The 19,334-nt window shown below is 38.8% G+C and overlaps 1 protein-coding gene and 1 long non-coding RNA gene across 5 annotated transcripts in view; one reads left to right on the top strand and one right to left on the bottom strand.

The window, feature by feature from the left end:
• The window catches only part of LOC111853568 (F-box-like/WD repeat-containing protein TBL1XR1), a 60,425-nt gene that overhangs the window by 14,459 nt on the left and 26,632 nt on the right, over positions 1 to 19,334 (top strand). The gene's annotated exons all lie outside the window — the stretch shown is intronic.
• The window catches only part of LOC111853569 (uncharacterized), a 77,047-nt gene continuing 73,039 nt past the window's right edge, over positions 15,327 to 19,334 (bottom strand). Inside the window, exon 6 of the long non-coding RNA XR_011984508.1 lies at positions 15,327 to 15,456. This is a non-coding gene — a long non-coding RNA (uncharacterized lncRNA). The remainder of the gene's footprint in view (positions 15,457 to 19,334) is intronic.

Below are 19,334 nucleotides of genomic sequence, written 5' to 3'. Positions count from 1 at the left end.
ACTTTGGCAGCAGAACAACCTATGGGCTGAACCCTTGTCTAAATGCCCCTAGAATTCATGATGGATCAAGGTTAAAGTACTTATCAAATTAGTACATGGACAGAGCTTGGTTTTGTGAAATGCCTTTGTATGCTATTTGTTTTGTGCCTGGATTTTGTTCAGATTTTTTTTTCCAAGCACTAACAATAAGTGGAAATGACCAGCTAGTTTTAGAAGCTCACTCCGATTCAGTCATGGCTGGCCTTTTCTTGGGAAATCCCTTACTGTTTTTATTTGGGCTGGATAAGAGTAGCCTTAGTATGTATACAGAGCCAGAGGGTTGAAATTGTCACTGATGAATGAATTATAGGAAATTCTTTAGTTACGTGAGAGATTTTGAATCGAAGCTCTGTCTTGTTTGAAAATGGACATTGGACTTTAATAAGTAACAAAATCTAGGTTCTGTATACCGTCTTCTGGCTTTGTGTCTTTTATGAGCTGGATATTAACAGGACTCATTGATCTGAATATCAGTGTTTATAAATTTTGGTTGGGTTGGTTGTTTGTTATACCTGAAAGCTATTGAGATATAATTTTGTACACAAATGTATGAACTTGTTTTTATATTTGTAGTTAACCTAAGATGTGGGTTATTTTTAAATTTTACTTTTTAAAAAATATTTATTTAGAATTTAGTGTTATACCTCAATACTCCCTGCTTGTCTCCTGGGCAGATTAATTGTCCATAACCATAACATTTCTCCATAAAATTTCTTACATTGTATCATAGCTATTTATAACAACCAATTTTCTCTACTTGCCACTTAGATGCAGAAAGTGAACATTGACCACACGGTGATGCAACAAGAATGCAACTCACCTTCTAAATCCAGAAATTTTCTGGCTTTTACCACTTTTTTTTTAAAGTTATGTTCGGTCATCAACAGAGAATATTGGGTGACAGGAAAAAAAAGATGAACGATCTACTAGAAACATTAAATGCCGATAATTTAGATGGGAAACTCAATTTAGCAACTCGATATTTGAGGAAATGCTTCCCTTTTAAGGAGGGAAAAAACAGGAATGCCTTGTGGTTTCCATAAATAGAGCAAGGCCGTGGGGGAGGGAAAGGAGGTAGGATATATAAATTGGCACAAACTGAGAATTTCATGAAGGCAGCCTACGTTGGGTTTCTATGGCATGAACCAAGATATCCTCAACAAGCTGAAGACCAAGTTCAAGATCTGATGTGCTTTAATAGGAGGGCCTTATAATTTATTTAAATCACAATTAGGGCCCTCATGAGGAAGGAGATGAAAACCAGGCCACCGAATGAGAATGGGGGAGAAAAAACAAAGCAATAGGCAAAGTGATTCCTGGTTATTACAAAGTGTTGTACTTTTAATAAGGGCATAATTTTGTACATCACCTCAGGCTCATGAGTTTACCTCACCTTCTTTTAAAATGTTCAAAATGAAAAACAGAAATATTTTCTAATGAAGAGAGCCAACATGAGTGTGGATTTTTCAGAAATAAATTAATCATTCCTCTGTAAATATGTATTTGTTTTGTAATATGTTAGACATTAATTGGATTATAATGTATTGGGTCGGTATACTGTGGATATTCACCAATAATCATTTATCAGTAACTTATTGGGCTATAGTTTTCCAAGAATTGCTAGCCTGCATGGGTAGCCATTAATGGTGCACAGAAAATTCTTCCACTTACATGTAAAACAATACGCCCAAGTGATTAGAAAAATATATATAATCTTGATGATGGAGTGCAGTGTCATTCCTCATTGATTTTTTTTGACTTTCTTCTCCTAGTCATAGTTTCTGAAGTAAGCAATCAGCATCTATGCTAGCCAAGTGTAGCATGCACACTCCCTTGTGTTATCTGTTTTGTCTGTGGTAGACACCCTTTGGTTTTCTGGTGTGTGTGTGTGTGTGTGTGTGTGTGTGTGTGTGTGTGTGTGGGTGTGGGTGTGGACACAAAATTTAGGGAGTATATTTGAATTAGGAAAGCCCCCAGTAACGTGGCACTTCTCCTGTCTTCCTGTGTGACAGTTTTAATAGTGTTTATGACAGCTCACATTACAGGGCTAGAATAAGTACCAGTTCTGCCTGACAATATGTAATCATGTTGGTGACGAACTCTGTTATATATATGGTAAAACAATTTAAAACATACGTGTCATTTCAGTCTAGCAAGGTATTTTCTATGAAGCTGTCTGATATTGTAATTAGCACTTATTTTGCTCAGTTCATTTCAATAACCATTTTATTTTTAATGCTGATGGTACATATTCATGTCATTTTATGGTTCCAGTAATTTTTGTGTAATATTCTCACATTTGAATTTATTAATATTTTGCTCAGACTAACTGATAGTATTTTCTGTTTTTTTTTTCTTGAATATGAGATCCCCAGTTTTGGGTGGGGGATTTCTTTGTTCCCTTTCACGTTGAGGGTTATATGTGGTGTTTGCAGACTAAAAAGAAGCTAAATTGTGTTCTTAACTGGGGTAGTTTGTTTGTGATTTGTGGCAGAAATAACTGTTGTCTTTCACCTGCCATTTGCAGCAATTGGCTCCTTATTATTTGCAAGGGACTTCATTGCAGTGTTTAACTGAAAGAGGGGAATTGCATCCTTCATGTTGAATCTACTAGAGTCAAATACTTATGGGAAGCGAGGGGGGGGGGGGGGGGGTATTCATAGTGTTGTTTTTGTTCAAAGGTGAAAATGTCCTCCTTAAAAAATTGCATTAGCTCACATTAGCAGTATTTGAATATATGAACTAGTGTTCAGCCATTTTGGCTAGTATTGTTGCGGAGTTGGACCAGGTTAATGCAAGTATGAGAACTGCTGTCTGAGCATTAAAAGATTAATGTGAGTCATATGTAATGTTTGCACCTTGGAGATGTATATTAAGTAAACAGATGTTAATGATTTTTTAAATATTTAAACATCCAGCAAGTGAACATATTATTAATATCCATATGAAGTTTATTCAAAAGAATAAAGCAAAATGAAAACAATGAGTCATGTATTATGAATATAGTCACTCATCAGCAGAATTTTGATATTATAAAAAATATGTATCTGTAAATTCCCGTTTTTGGTATTTTGGCATTTTATGGTTTTGAACTTCTTTTTAGATACAAGTCCTTTTCTCCAGATGCATGCTTATGTCACTCAAAAAATGACCGTAATTATTCACAGCATGTGACTCTCTGTGCCCTCTTGAGATGTTAAAATCACAAGTCCAGAATGTCTGTAGTTAAATCCTGCTTAGTAGTGCTTGTGTTTAATTTGGCAAGCTCAGCTTCAAATGATTACACATTCCATGGTAAATACTAAAGTGTTGAAGAGGTAGAGAGAGTGAGGCTAATTTAGAAAGATACAAGCCCATGTTTACATACTTAATCTAAATAACAACCGATCACTTACGATGAGTAAGACTGATGACATTTTCAACAATTACATTGATCTGGAAGGATATATCTTAAGCTGTTTTTATTTTGTTGAAGGTAGCGTAAAAACCTTTTTCAAAATCTGGATGAAATTATGGTCCTTTGAGATGGCCTACCCTTTCTAGGCAAATTTTGAATCTTCTGGTAGTAACCCAACATAATATCATCTGCATCATAGATCAAAGATGCTTCGATCAAGGCATGTATGTAGCAAGTGTGCAAATAGCTAATCTTTTATCATTATTTACTCTGCCATTCATTGGTAATTCAAAGAGATTATGTTTGTCGCGCATTTCTTTGGTCTGCAATCATGCATTCAGTTGTACTGTAAATAATATGGTGGAATTTTTTAAATGTACCATCCTTACCAATGAGCAGCATTTTGTTCTAGCACAAGGTGTTTTAATGTGCACCGCCGTCATTTCATGTCACAGTTTAGCAAAAATGTTTATAGTGGTATGTAGCATTAATCATAATTAATGTAGTCTATTTGTTCTAATTAAGCACTACAATTTGTCTTGTGTTTTGGTCTGAAATATTGAGAGACTGGAAATGCCTTTTATTTTTCCTGCTTTTTTTGTCATTACACTCTAGAATTGAACTCTTCCAAAATGTAATGTAATGTCTAATGGTAACATTTGCGGTATGTAGCATGACGGATAAGGTCAGATTTGTCATTCGTGGAGCTGCTATTTAAGCTTCTGTCAGTGTCATGGCTCATTTTTCTCTAGTGAAAGAGGAAGCTCTGGTTAGTTAATGGCCCAGGAAATTCAGGAATACGTCTAGTGCTCTATCTGTTGAATGTTTCTTTTTATGTCAACCTTAAACACTAACCAGAAAAGAGTACCATGCTTCTACAGAGGGGTACCTGACAGATGCTTTTTGCTCAACATATCATAGTGATATGGGCCATAAAATACACTTTTCTGTATATCCATAGTGGATCTTCAAAGCCATAAAGGATATGAGAAAGTGTATTAAGATCTTGCTTAAATGGTTGCTTTTGCTGGGTCAGATATTTTTACCCGAATCCTTTTTGTCCTGTGCTGATGAAAAGGTGTGTAATGCCTTAAGAAACTAGGTTCTTTTTACATTAATTATAGGTTTTACATGTATTGTAATATGGATACAATGGGTAACATCCCATAAAATCCTTTATACACTTTTATGTCTTTTGTGGTTACAGCATTCCTTTCTTTTTCCAATAGTTGCTGTTTTGTTGTGTGTGAACCGCGTAATTCAAATTGCCTGTTGAAAGATGACCATTCAGACCAACCATCGATTGTCACCAACATAAGGCAGCAACATGGGTGCCATGGCAATGTGAGACAGCTGAACCCCCTTTGCCGCTGAGCCAATTACATCTTCCTGCTTTCATGTCAATGTTGGAGTCTTGCCTCTTATGGTCCCTGCTCACATTCTATCTATTTCTACACTTTAAAATAAGTAAAATAACATGAAAAATGACATAGAACCAAATCCTTGTAATAGCTTAGAAATACAGGTAGGTGAATGCTTGCATGAAATCTTAATACATTATAAAGTGACTCAATAGAGAAATTAAATCATTCATAATCATGAGCTATACTGTTTTGTTTTTATTTGAGATTGCATCTAAGGATATTCTTGGCAAGTCTACATACAAATGAATGAACCCTTCAAGTATAACACCAAACTGTTTATTATCCATTGACTAAGGTCTATAAATCACCCTTGGGGTGTTTGGAAGAAAAGCATTCTTTGGGGTGTGGTTTTGTCTGCAGGTTCACCCTGAGCATTACAATTACAAGAAAAACAATAGAGACCATTTATTCTTTTGTAATTTTTTCTGATGGGCAGCAGGTTTGCTCTGTCACATAGAGCTTTGCCACTTCTTGGTTGTCTAGCATGTGTGAAAACAAAACAGTAATGCTCTTTCTCTTAAAGAAATAACTAACAATAAACTTATAACCAGGGATGGACATAACTGGTATGCAAGTACGGATTCACCTTTAAAAACAACACGTGCGACAATTGATTGTGGTAACAGTGTAAATGCGTACTGTGCATTTGCGCTGATATGAAGACAAAATATATTGCATTTTAATCTTTCTATGCTAACTATACTTCATTTGCGGTATACAGGTTAAAATGCAATGTATTTTCTTGTCATAGCAGTGCAAATCCACATAAAATAAGTACGCATTTGCGCTTTTACAAACAATTGATTGTCTCACGTATCGTTTTTAAAGGTGAATGCGTACTTGTGTACCAGTTAGGTCCATCCCTGCTAATAACCATTTAAGAGCAGTTCTTGATATGTTTCAATAACTCTCTTTTTTATAGAAATTATACTATCTAACAAATGAGGGTCAACTTTTCATAAACATTGTTTTTTCTTTAATTATAGAGATGCACCGATCCAATATTCGAATCGGTATCGGCGCCGATCCAGACCTTTTTGATGTATTGGGCATCGGCCATACATGACTGATCCATGTCCGATACTTACTCATTTAGTTTTTGCAGTTTGTCCTATATAGTTATATAGCTATATAGCTCCTATTTTGTGTTAAATGTACTTGTACAATCAATCGCATGACAGCTCTTTCCCATTTTAGATTTGTTTTTTATCAGCATTCATGCTGAACACTCAGGCTGCCTCTCAGTGGTGGTGAGTGCCGTGACCTCATGTGCATACCCTTTACAGTATGAGGAGCATAAGATCATCAGAAAAGACTGTGACAATCTGGAATCTTGAAGTATCTTACACTTTTAACAACAACTAGTAGCTTGGCCATTTGCAGTCTTTGTAAGTTTTGAGGTGTCGGAGTAGCATTTAGTGGAATATCCCACTAAACAAAGCGCACACAATTATGTGAGACAACGCATGCAATATGAAAAAAAGCAATGTATAATTTGGGAGTCGCTGGCATGGGTAACTTTGTTTACTTTCTACAGCTTGAGATACACGAGGGGCTGCTATGCTAAGTAAAACGAGCTCTTGTATAGGAATCTGTAATGGTACTGGCAGTTGATCGGAATCGGATCAGAACTGAAAACAATGTGGATCGGCCCATCCCTAGTTAATTACATAATCGATTACTTGCCTTCAAGAACATGTTGTAATCCATCATTGCACTTCTCACGCAAATTAATATTACCAAACCTGATTTGGACATGTTGCCAATTATCCCTAACAACATTGCCATCTGGGTGAGTCAAATATAGCCATTGGAAAGAAATTTGCCTGTTGCTCATTAGATGGATCACCATACATTTGATACTGGACTTAGGGTAAATGTCAAGCTGTGTGTTTTCTGCCTGCATGTGAATGGGTTCTCCTCTTGTAACGGATGTATAAACCCTGTAACCTGACAGGGCTATGTACCGAGTAGGTCCTTTTGGCTCCAACGCCCCCTCCCCCACAATTTTCTGAAAATAAATTTTGAATTTATTATCAAACAGATTGGTTTATTTGTTGATATGTTTTAAGAAATCTCTTTTTTATAGAAATTAGCTAGAAATAGATATATAGTTTTTTAAATCATATATAATTCCATGCCTTGCTCCTGTTACTTCCAGAGTAGGCTCCGAACCACCATGACCCTACATTGGACAAACGGCTATAGAAAATTTATGGATAGATCCAGGCTATAAATAAGTTATTCTACTGTTTCTTTTTCAATACATTGTGCATAGCTATCTGAGTCTATCTTTCCCCTGAATGGTGTTGTGATGGTGGTTTACTGAATGCGCTGAGATCCTTATACAGGAGAGGGAAATGTAGTGAAACTGTCGTATACTGGAGTGGAGGTCTGAAAAAGTGGCCCACCTCCTCACCCCCGATGGCACTAAACGATGCAATCCTTAAACCCAACAGACACCTCACCCTGTCCCTTTCACTCCGTGCCATTTAGCTTCATTTGTGACTGACAGAGTGCGGCTTGGGGAGTTTGAGAAAAGACATTCGATCAGGAAATTGGGCATGCTGGATGCAGCACTTGAGACATTTATCAGAGTGAATACCCCAAGGTGGCTGCAGTGGAGTGAGACGCAGCTGCTGGGAAATGATTACAGGAGTGGAGGAATGGGGAATGGAGGGGAAAATTATTACTCAGCAAAATGAGCAGGCCAAATCATTTTTATTTGCCCTCAGACAAAAACATTGTCCAGAAGTAGGATGAAATGTGTAGGAACTTGGAGGAAAAGTAGAGAAAAGATATAGCCCACATCACACGATGTAGAAAGCAGGAAATAAATACAGACATGTACCATTTCTCAGCTACATGAATAAACAGTAGCATTTGGTTGGGTAGCATTCATTTGACCCATCCCCCTGCCTGAGAGGTGCCCTTCCCCCGCTGTATAGTGATCGCTAATGTCGGGTGCTGCCATTTTGCTGAGTCACCAGAAAGGCACGGCGCTGATGTTTGCAAGGTTGGCTGAGGCTGCAAAGTCAGCCTGCTCTCTAGGTTAGGAGAGGTCTGTCTGCGGGGAAGTTGACTTGACTTTGCTGCTTTGTGCGACCTTAGAGTCAGATATGATTATTTGGGTCTTGACTCAGTCACCTCTGCCTCATCTCTTGCTTGGCAGGTCAAGGGTTTTTTTTATCGGTTTTTTAAATTACTGGGGCATTTTTAAGTTGATGTCCAAACGTCATGATGTTATTCGAATTCTATTCCCTTCTCTAAAATGTAAATGATAAAATGTAAAGGCTAATGAAGCAAGTGTGTTATTCATTACTTGGAATAAGGTGATATGTTTAGTCATTATAAATAATTGAAAAATTAAATTGAAATTGTAATTTATTAACTGTATTAGTCTGCAGAGTATGACTTAGGTGAATCTGGATCACTCTGAAATAGCTAGTTAATTGTGATGCTGTTGAACGTTTCCCACATTTTTGTTAATTTTCCTGTTCATACGTTTTGTCTTCATGTAACATAGGAACCTGGGGTTGAGAAACCCAGTGGACCACAGCAGAAGTTGACTCTGAATTTGCATTCTATGCGTATTTATAGCCCTGCAGCTTTTGACTGCATGCTACTGACCTTTGTGGTCTGCTATATACCCACCCCCATAAAACACTGAAAGGCTGTATGAGTGTGTGCGATTAGGTCAAAATCACTGAAAGGGGAAGCACATTAAATACTAAATGAGCCTGTGCGGTCAGTAGTTTAGCAAAGGTGAGCTTGACCTGGGCTTCCTGGTATTTTGGTTGTGAAAAATGAAGCCCGATGTTCTTGAAGAGAGTTGCATGTAGTTTTCAGTTATGCAAGCAAAATCTACAAAAAAATAAAAAAACATCCATCTTGTTTGTGACATTTAACCTGACATGGTACATCACCATGGTTACGGAATGCCCAGCACCATTATAAATCTTTCTTATTAAAGGACTGCTATTCAGTTGGCTAATGAGATCTGATTTCAAGCTTTTTTTTTCTTCTTTTTGGACAGAAAGAAATGGTTGATAGGAGTGTTTTTGTGCATTAAAGAGAAGTACAGACACACGTACACAAAATGAAAAGCACAAAAGAGCCCAATACTGCAAGTAAGCACTTACATAACCAGCACATTGTTTGCATGGCGCCTTCACCATGGAAACATCCTAAAATATCGCTAAATGTAATATTGTTTGTCGAAGCGCAGCTGTGTCCTTATTGGCCAATGTAAGCAATAAAGCAAAACTGCGTTCATGTTTTTATAAGTAGCATTAAACTGGAATACTTTTATAGATCGTGAAGATCCTTGTGTTTGACTCCAGTGCCTCCATTTGTGTTTAATGTCAATATTGAAGCTGAAATAGCCGAGTCAAGAAAGGACTGCTAATGTCTGGACCTTTCAACCAGGGATATGTTACAGCTTCCATCTCAAAGGTTATAAACATATTTTTCCTCCAGATAGAAAATTGAAAAAAGATTTTGAATTTAGTATCTCTAGTTCTTGACGAAGCCTGTTGTATGTAAGTGGAAGGATTGCTGAAATGTTCTCTTAAAGGATACATTTTCCTATGCCTTTTGTATTACTGCATAATCTTGCATTTTTTTTGCAAGAAGGGATGTTGGAAATTTATACCCGCAAACGTTGGAGATCAGGGACAGTGTTGATTCTGAAGGTATATTAACAAAGCAAATATGCCACCATGAAATTTGTGAGTGTGCCTACAGCCGAAAGGTCATAACACACCAGGCCATGGATGACGTGCATTTAAGCAGCGTGAGTAATGTGTTGTCCAGCGAAGCGGAAATGCCTGGTAAAATGCTGAGAAGCTTTATCGGAGACAAAGCTGATTCATTTCCACGTTTTGCCACATTAACTGGTGCTGGATGTATAGTGGACACACTGACGCTTAGTACTATATTGTGTGCAGGGAGAAAAATCTTGCTTATGGTACAAGTGGAGCAGTAAAGCCTTAGGGCATCATGAATGGTTAAGATACAGGGTCTCAATTTGGTCAATTCTGTCCCCCAACTCCAGCTCTCAGTAGATTAACTTGTTAGTTTATCTGAGAAATTGTGCCTAGCCACGTACAGTAACCCCTTCACACTTGTGATTGTTAGGGGTGGAAGATCTCTGCGAATGTGAAAATTTGTGAATAATACTTGTGCACCCCTAACCATAACCTATACCAGTCTGCTAGCTGAACAATTACATAAAAAGTCTCTTTTTTGCCAGTTTGTGCAGTACTGTATTATTGGCATATAAAATTGCTTTGTCATTTCCCATCTAGACCCCTTTGTGTAATATACAAACAATCTAAATTGTGCCCCGGTATGTACAAAATGTCTGCTGTATGCACCAGGAACACTACTTTTTGTACTCATTATTAAAAATGCAAAATTAATGGCACTGAAAAGTTTAAATGTTACTGCCAGAAATGCAAGATTCCATTGTCACCACATAAGTGCGGCTGGTTGCTGAGACAATGATCTGTGGCACACCCAAAAGACATTCAATGTTAAAGGTATAGTTGTACATCTAAGTGTACTGATGCTGATGTTGAAAGAGACACTCATGAAACCCTCTATTAGGACCATTTTAGCAGTGAAAGTTGTCCATATCCTGATGTTGACTTCTTAACCAAGATTTTCAACGTACGTTTTGCTTGAAATACACAAGAAAAATTATAGTTATGCGACCTACTAACTTGCTTGTTATTCTGAGATGTTGGTGTAAAAGACTGTCAGCCATAACATTTTTAAAGTTTATTTTTTTTAAAGTCATCCTGATAACAAAGAAGTAGGTTAGCAACACCTCTACTATAACAGCATGTTGGCTTAGCCAGTCACTCTTAGGCTTGGAACACAGCTACAGTTCTATGATAATTTCTACACTCTCTGAAACATCTGAAAGAAAACAGCACCATTCCTTTTAACAGATTTGAGCATCATTAATGGACACTCCTTGGTTTTATCCGTGGTGACAGAGGCGCACGTTGAATGCCTTCCATCTTTTTTTGATAATATTCCAGAATCAACTGTAAAGAGAATAAGATCTTTGTTAGATGAGCAATTTAAGAAAAACAAATTAAATGAAAATTTAATATACAGCTGTACAGCCATTGGCAATTAAGTTTTCATTCAAGGGGCATTTAAGGACAGGGGAAAATCCCCAGACAAGTTCAGCTGTGATCTGTCTTGCCTTTGTAGCAGACATGCCTGGAATGCAGGTTATACTGAATCTGCAGAAAAAGTATAATGGGTCTGTTGAACACTGTCGCAAAGGAATGTCAAAAAACCACAACTGTCTGTCTTGTCTTTCAGGGTTTCAAACAACCTACACATGCAATCACACCCCTCATTTACATCTGATTTAGTTCTGACAGTTAACCTACTTAAAATGCGTGATGTGTAACTGTATAGCTGGATCATTTTGACCTGCACGTTACCTGGAGAGAATGTCAATTTATACATTCTGTGTACACATGAGTTCCTGTGCCAGATAACAAACAGCAGGGTAAAATCTCCAAATGGAAACGGTACGTCTATTTTAAAACCATACCATCACGTTTTATTAAAAATAGCTCTTAAATAGTTTGTCATATTTCCCTGGAGAGCATGCCTGGCATTTTGTTAGGCAGCCTGCAGGTGTGCTCTGCCTATTTGGAAAGGGTTTGTTCATTAGGGGCTCAGTGTCTGACAAACTACCAGTGTAAGCATGAAGCTGCTCCGATGGCATTTGTCATATTTTACCTGGGGAAGGAGCAGTGCTCAGCTCAATGTTGACTTTCTCCACAAATGTTTAAAAGCCAAAGAATGAAAATAGCGACACGGTGACGGTTTGTGACTGACATGCATGGCAGCAGAGACCCGATTAATCAGCGTGGGAGTGAAAGGCAGTTTCCTCTGGCTGAACCACATTGGCCTTAATTTGCCAGTCAGTCTCTTCTTACTGCTGTTTCTCCCTGGGGGTGGGGGCATGTGAGAAGTGGGGGCTGGAGCACTCTGGAGCCCGAGGAAATGCCATGCATTTCTTGTGAAGGAGTCTCCGCCAGGATACATGATCCCTGCCTCGGGTGGTTTCCGGACGCCCAAAAGAACAAAGTTGCCCTCGGATGTGCCTCCCCGACCCAGACACTCCCTTTCCAAAGGCCTCGGCCGCTGGACCCAAACGACCTAAACTGTGCAGCGGAAATGTAAATAATTTAGTCATAGGTGAAAGAACCCCAGCCTAGATGAAGCACTGTTACAAGCCCTGAATTTGCAGGTAATTTGATACGACACTTAAATTAGTGCCGTTAAATTGGCAGGGGAAGCCTGGTGCTGACAGGCAAGGGGAAGTGATTTGCCTGAGAGAGCCGGCATGTTCGCTTGAGGCTGAAAAGCAGGTACTTCTGAAAAAAGACCCTCCCAGTGCACCTGGTAATATGGAATCCTGTTTGAGGTTTTGCTGTATTGTAACCTGTGTCATAAATGGACAATTTAGAGTTTTAACTAACAAAAGAATTGGTTTGACGTGTTCTCACGCTCCTTGGTGATTTCATATACAGAGTTTAAGTTTGCATGTGTAGTTGTAATTGTTACGCCTTTTTAAATTAGGGTTGAGATTACTACAGTGAATGTCAGCGTTTGAGGAGAGATCTCTTATAGAGTGGTGGTTGACAGTAGTGACTCAAGGATTAACCCAATCTTCTACTGAGCTCCAGCGTCTGGAGATTTCATGGCCTCTACTCTGGGACAAGTATATTAAAAATTTCATCAATAATAAACCAGCCAAGAACAGGAATATGTTTTTGTATTATAGTAATGAAAGAATAACATGCAGACCATTGGGTAATTTTTATGTACAGATGCTGTGGTTTTTCGTGTGAAATATACACATAGTGCAAATTGGAATTATATTTTTCTCTAAGAGTCATTTAACTTCATTTTCACAGTGGGCTGCATTCAGATGAAGCTCTCCATGATTCTTTTGTAATCATTATTTGATTATCACTTAAGGTCAGCTTTAGCTGTAGTATCAGCTGTAGGATCCGTTTGGATCACTAAAACAGTGACTGTGTGAAATCTCTGACTATTCTCAACAGTGTTGGGTAACCTGTATCAAGTTGATCTGTTGCAGTCTGATTGCCAAGCCTGGCTTTAGCCATAGATTGTTCTCTGCATTATTTATATCAGTTATTGGTGTGCTGCTCAATGTTAACCTTACTTCCAGGTAGGGCTGCATGATATCACATCACAAATATATGGCGCATGCGCAATAATCACCAGTCCTTTAGATGACTGGCCTAATCATTTGTCCAAACGCTGGCTTTTCAGCATTATATGAACGTTTATTTATTCCCACAATTTGGTAAGCAGGTTAGTTGAATGCCTAAAATATTAATGAGAGCTGTTTTGTGATGTCCAAAAGATCACAAGGGGGTCTTGAATCTGGGCATGCAACGAGTATTATGTATGGATTTGACGTATCCTCATGTTTATATAACGTATCTGACTTTAACCTGCAAAAAGTACCATCACACCACCAATTTTTTCTACCTTGTTTATCCACAGTATCTCCTTTACCAAAAAGATGTTGTGGCTTCTAAGCTGTACCTTTCTTCACTGCCGCTTCAGTGCTTATCGCTTCCATATCAAAACAGTAGCCCCTGGCGTGCTCCACTACCCGAATTTAATAAACATAAAGATACACTGAATGTATACTTGTTGATTACTGTGCATGCGCCACATAATCGCGATTATATTGAGATGTGTTATCGTGCATCCCTACTTCCAGGTACACTTATATTTAATTTTTAGAGTTATAATTTTTTCGAGATTACAGGATGGCTGTGAAAGCCATTTAATGTAAGTTTTGTGCTCACAGGAAAACTATGACTTTAACCTCCCACCTTCATTCATTCCCCATCCAGCTGGAGTCTTCTCTGACATTTTTGGAAGCACTGTAAACAGCACATTGACAAGAAGACAAAAGAGAGGCTTATCTGAGCAATAGCTAAAGTGATATGAAAGCGAGATGCCGGCTAGTGGGGGCAGCTCAGCTGCATGTGGACCGTTCTCAGTGATGCGATGCGCTTCCTGATGGAGCTGCTATCTGCCTAATAGATATGGTGCCTGCTCTTCGAACCTCCGGCCCTGCCATAGCTGTTTAGTAGCTGGGCTTGATAAGAAAGGTCTTAGAATCAGGCGGAGAAAGCGGCTTGTTGTTATCCTCTTTTGATGCTCAAACTCTCGGCTTGCCTATAGCCTCATTTAATGTGAAAAATAGTTCCCGTTAATGAGGTATTTGCTCCACTTTTATTGTAAGTATTCCATTGTAAAATTGTGATGGCTTTCTCCTCCCTGTGGTTATTAAACAATTAAACACGAACACGTCTCCCAACAGCCGCTCCCTGCTGTGGATGCTTAAAAATGGCCGGATTCATCCTGCATGCTCATCTAGTTTGTCTCATATTTGGTAAAGGTATTGCCTGCACTGCTCTGCAGTTCAGCTTGAGTCTCTATGCTTTATTTCAATCATCGTCGCATAGGGACCAGTCTGTTTCCTTGGTAATTGATGAATTGAGTCTGGGCATGCAACGAGTTCCGACAGATCACTTCTGCTTTCTTCTGCCTTGCTCATGGTCAAGCCGATGGGTGTTTATTTCCAGTGCACTCATTTTTAGCTCTGAATATGTGTGTCAATGGCCACTGTGTGGTTTCCTGCCCAATATGGCCTCATTCAGTTTGTCTGTCTCTGAACATGGTAGCTCCATGGTCTGTGACAGAGTAATGCTTGGTATGGGTTAACAAATCGCAAATCATATTGACTAAAAAGATGCATTACAGTTTCCGTATTTCTAGCAACAAGCTGTTTTGACTGATGTACTCTGTGGTGTAGGTTTTTAGCTCAGTATGTAGCAAGAAGGGATCTTTAAAAGAGATCTAAGGAAAATGGCTGTCCCACCCTCTCTTCAGTCCTAGTAAGGTCGCAGCAGAGAGCCACCAGCTAGCCTCTAAAATGACAGGTGACAGAATAAAACCAGGATAAAGAATATAGCCATTTTCCTCTGAGAAAGAAGAGAAAAGACTTCTCAGGAAACTCCCTGAGATATGGGGCAAGAAGCTGAAAGCCAAAGACACTGGGGTTATTTTTGTTTGACACAATGAGCTGTTTCCGTCTCAGTTCCTGCTTTGTTCTGCATTTGTTTTGAGAAGGGAACAAGAAATGAGCATAGTGCGTACGAAACTTTAAGCATGTGTTCTTTATATCCATGTTAAATTGTACCTTTTATGAATGCAGTTTTTATATAATTGGCATTCAGTTGTTATCACCTTCTGTCTTACCCATAAAACCTGATGTCGATTTCTCCTATTCCACTGAAGAGAGACTGACATGAGCTTGACCTTTCTAACCTCATCCGGAGCTCTGTATTCGAAAAACACTAGACAAGGCGTGTACTTGCCGGTTGTGATATTTCTGCTTGAGATAAACAGCAGGCTGTTCTGCAGGCTTGCTTCAGATTGACGTCGGGGGGTGGATGGGGGATGGAGTAGTTGTAGTTTAGACAGTGCTATGCTGCAGATGATGAAGCGCTGACAGATGAAGGAGAGCAGTGTGGGTCAGACGTGATTTCATTCCATCTAAATCTACATCATCTGTGCTGCTTTTCAGTATTAAACTGGTAGGCTGTGCATACAGCTTGTCCCCAACCTCCCAGCTCTAGCTGAATCAAGATTAAACAGTACAAGGCAAATAAATAGTAAAAACTACTCATTTTTGTAAGATAGAAGAAGCAGCAGATGTTTACACCTGTGGTCACAGTGTGGTGTTTGACTATTTTATTTGTGGTTCATGAGAGGAAAGGCGGCCTATTAAGAGAGGGGAGTCATTCCTGTCCATTTTGTGTACAAACCTGTGAACCTCATCACTGCTTGGGCTGCAGCTGCTGAAAGATTTGCAAAAACAAAGAATCTGACACATGAAACCCCCTTTTGGCCTCGCACAGCCTCTATTCGAAACCTCCTTCCGAACTCGTAAAGCCTCTACATAAAACCCCCTTCATACCTCCTAGAGCCTCAATTTGAAACTCCCTAACGGCCTCATATAGCCTCTACATGAAACCCCCTTCCGGCCATGTACAGCCTCTACACGAAACCCCCTTCTGGCCATGTACAGCCTCTACACGAAACCCCCTTCTGGCCATGTACAGCCTCTACATGAAACCCCCTTCTGGCCATGTACAGCCTCTACATGAAACCCCCTTCCGGCCATGTACAGCCTCTACATGAAACCCTCTTCTGGCCATGTACAGCCTCTACATGAAACCCCCTTCTGGCCATGTACAGCCTCTACATGAAACCCCCTTCCGGCCATGTACAGCCTCTACATGAAACCCCCTTCTGGCCATGTACAGCCTCTACATGAAACCCCCTTCTGGCCATGTACAGCCTCTACATGAAAACCCCTTCTGGCCATGTACAGCCTCTACATGAAACCCCCTTCCGGCCATGTACAGCCTCTACATAGTGTGTGCAAGATAATAAAAAGTCTTAAGTCTCAAATTTAAGTTTACTAGGGTTCATTTTGTGAGGTCATGGGCATATTTTATACTGATGTTGAAAAATATTTCATTTTAAGTTTAAATGTTACTGACTCGAGATGAAATGGTGTGAATTTTATATCACGATTATAATGAACAAAATGATCAGGGTTATCAGCATTATCATGGTGTTGTTAAAATTTGCTGAAAATGTTCAAGATGTACTGATGCACAAACTGAAATAATTTGACCAAGTTTTATATTGGAAACCATAAACATGGTTTACATGAACATCAAAATAATAACATAGCCAATACCATAGGTGAACACATGCAAACCATATCAAATATAAAATTCTAAACCTCTGGAGTGCTGTGGTCACTGAGTTTCCCCACATCTTCACTGACACAAAACAAATCCACGTTGCACACTGCCAGCGCACCTGCGTCTGGGAGGCTGTTGCTAACTTTGGTTGATGCTGGACAGTGTTTGATGTGAGTTTTTCAAAGCATGGTAATCAGCCAGGGTATTAATATTAATTAAAATTTTAAACAGTAAGGGTAACCATCTGGAATTGTACCATGGTTTACCATTAAACCAATAACCGCTTCATCCCTAGTATTGACACTTAAACAGTATAGTACGAAGTCGGTTTAGCTGGCTTAGCCAGATTACTTGAAGTTTAACACTGAATTTTTAGTACTGCGAAAGGTAGCTCAATTGTAGACACTACATGTTGCCATAGCAATTTAGCCTGTTAGCCTATTCTGCTCCAAGTTGGATCTGTACCATGAAGTGGGATTTCTTGCTTAGCCAGATAACATTGAGACTAAGCAGAGACACATAGCTCTGGCTGTCTGATATCACAACACTGATTTAATTCTCAGTGGGGTACATCACCTTGGTAACTCATTCTACACGCCTACCCTACTCATTATAGTTTATGTGGTGATCTTGTTAACTAGTGACAAGTGCACTCATGCACCAATGTTTCCATATTCTTGGAGATTTATGGTGATGGCAGATTTGTCAATTTTGTAAAAGTTAAATAAAATTGTAGATATTCAGAATTGTCCATGCACATACTTCAGGTTTCTTAAAATATGTACTTGAAGACCAATCTTTTTTCATAAGGGATTCAAATTTATGAATAGGCTACTGCATCTCCTTTACAACTGCATGCATGTTTGTCATATCTTACAAACATGCGGGGCAAGTCCTTTTCTTGATTCAAGTATGGTTTGATTTTATTTGGCTCTCCAGGCTTGATGGATCTGCTTCTGTCTTCTGCAAAAATAAGTGAATGCATGCCGTGTGAATGTACTGTTCACCAGTTAACAGGATTACCCCTTATGCCACCGATCCGTTCTGGGGCAGGTTATATTTCAGCCTCATGGATCGCAAGAAGTGTTTGGACCAGTCAAAGAGACGGAGTCGTTATATTACCTGACCTAATACATGGGCTTTTCGAAACATCTTGCAATGGCAGCTTGTACATGAGAATCTTGTGACTGTGGTAAGTTAGTTATATTCGATATTCAGTTTTCTCGCTATAATACCTTCCAAGCAAGTCAGGCAGTTTTTAATTGCAGACCTTTGATGTCCATAAGCGAAGAAGCTCACAGAAAAGCCCTTTTTCTTTGTGCGCTACATCTTCTTAATGTTGAATGTTGAATGTTCATGTGTGCATTTTATATTCAATAGCTGTCACTCGCTTAGTGTCACTGCAGGTGACTGGACACGGTGCAGTTGTTAAGAAACATATAGAAATACATAATATGGAAATCAAATAGTGTGCATTGTCCCTCATAGGCCGTTGCTGAAACACTGTACTGGACACGTCTGTCTCATGTATTTTTATAGTTATCACTATACCTTTTGATATAGTGATGATGAAATTATAACTGAACATGGATGTTGCTGTCCTAAAATATGTCAACACTTTTTTTTGTCTTTCCTGCCGCATACCCATGTTGTGTATGTGTCTCCTCTTGTGTGTTTTCTTGTAATTATTACATTGTGGGAACCAGATTTCCCCACAATTTGGGGAAAAAAAATATTTTTTATTTATTTTTTATTTTTTTTGATCTCCACAAGGATAATCTCAGTGTTATGAAAATTTGTGAATGAAATCACATTAAATCACAACAAAAAATGCCAAGTCCTGTATTTTGTTTTGCTACGTATGGTTAAGGTTAGGACTGGGTAGGGGTTAAGGTTTCCGTAGTTGGGATTAGGGTTATGCGCATAAAAATGAATGGATAGTCCCCATAAAGATATGAATATGTGGACTGAGTGTGTGTGTGTGTGAGTTGTGATAAAGCAATATTGAATGGGTTTTGAAGGGTGCATGTTAATCTTGTGGTTACTTTTGATAATGTTTGATGCAATTAATGTGAGAGTTTTTGTTTATTTATTTATTTGTTTTTGACCGGAAGTTCAACAATTCGTGCTAAAAGAAGCATGGACTGTATGCTGCTCTCAGTACACGTTAGTTAGGTACCTTGTCTACGGCATCGTCTTTAAGGTAGTAGCCTGTGGGAAAGTGTAAATTCAAATATTCAAGAACCTGTTAAATTGACCACTTTACATACTCGTAATGTTGGAGAATGGGATATTAAATGTCTTGGTTTAAGTCCATTGCGCTTCTGTTATGATTGGAGTTTCTTGGAAGGAGGATTGTTTTATAACTGTGTCACCCATGCCTTAATTGTCACTTTGTAAATTAGATTTATTATTCACACATTAATTGGTGTGCATTTTCCTTAACATAAACTTAAATGAACAGTGGGTCGAGTCAATGTAGTGTAAATGTATGAGTTTTGATTCTGATATTCTTACAGTTTGGTCTTAAATTCAGCTTGAAGTGGCATTAAAAATCCTTAAGTCTTTCACATCAGGATTGCTGCAGACACCTTGCTCTACATGACA

Source organism: Paramormyrops kingsleyae, chromosome 21 (genome assembly GCF_048594095.1).
Source record: "Paramormyrops kingsleyae isolate MSU_618 chromosome 21, PKINGS_0.4, whole genome shotgun sequence".
In the NCBI taxonomy this organism is placed as follows: domain Eukaryota; kingdom Metazoa; phylum Chordata; class Actinopteri; order Osteoglossiformes; family Mormyridae; genus Paramormyrops; species Paramormyrops kingsleyae.
Note: the sequence above shows the minus strand (reverse complement) of the source record. Positions and strands in the feature narration are given on the sequence as shown.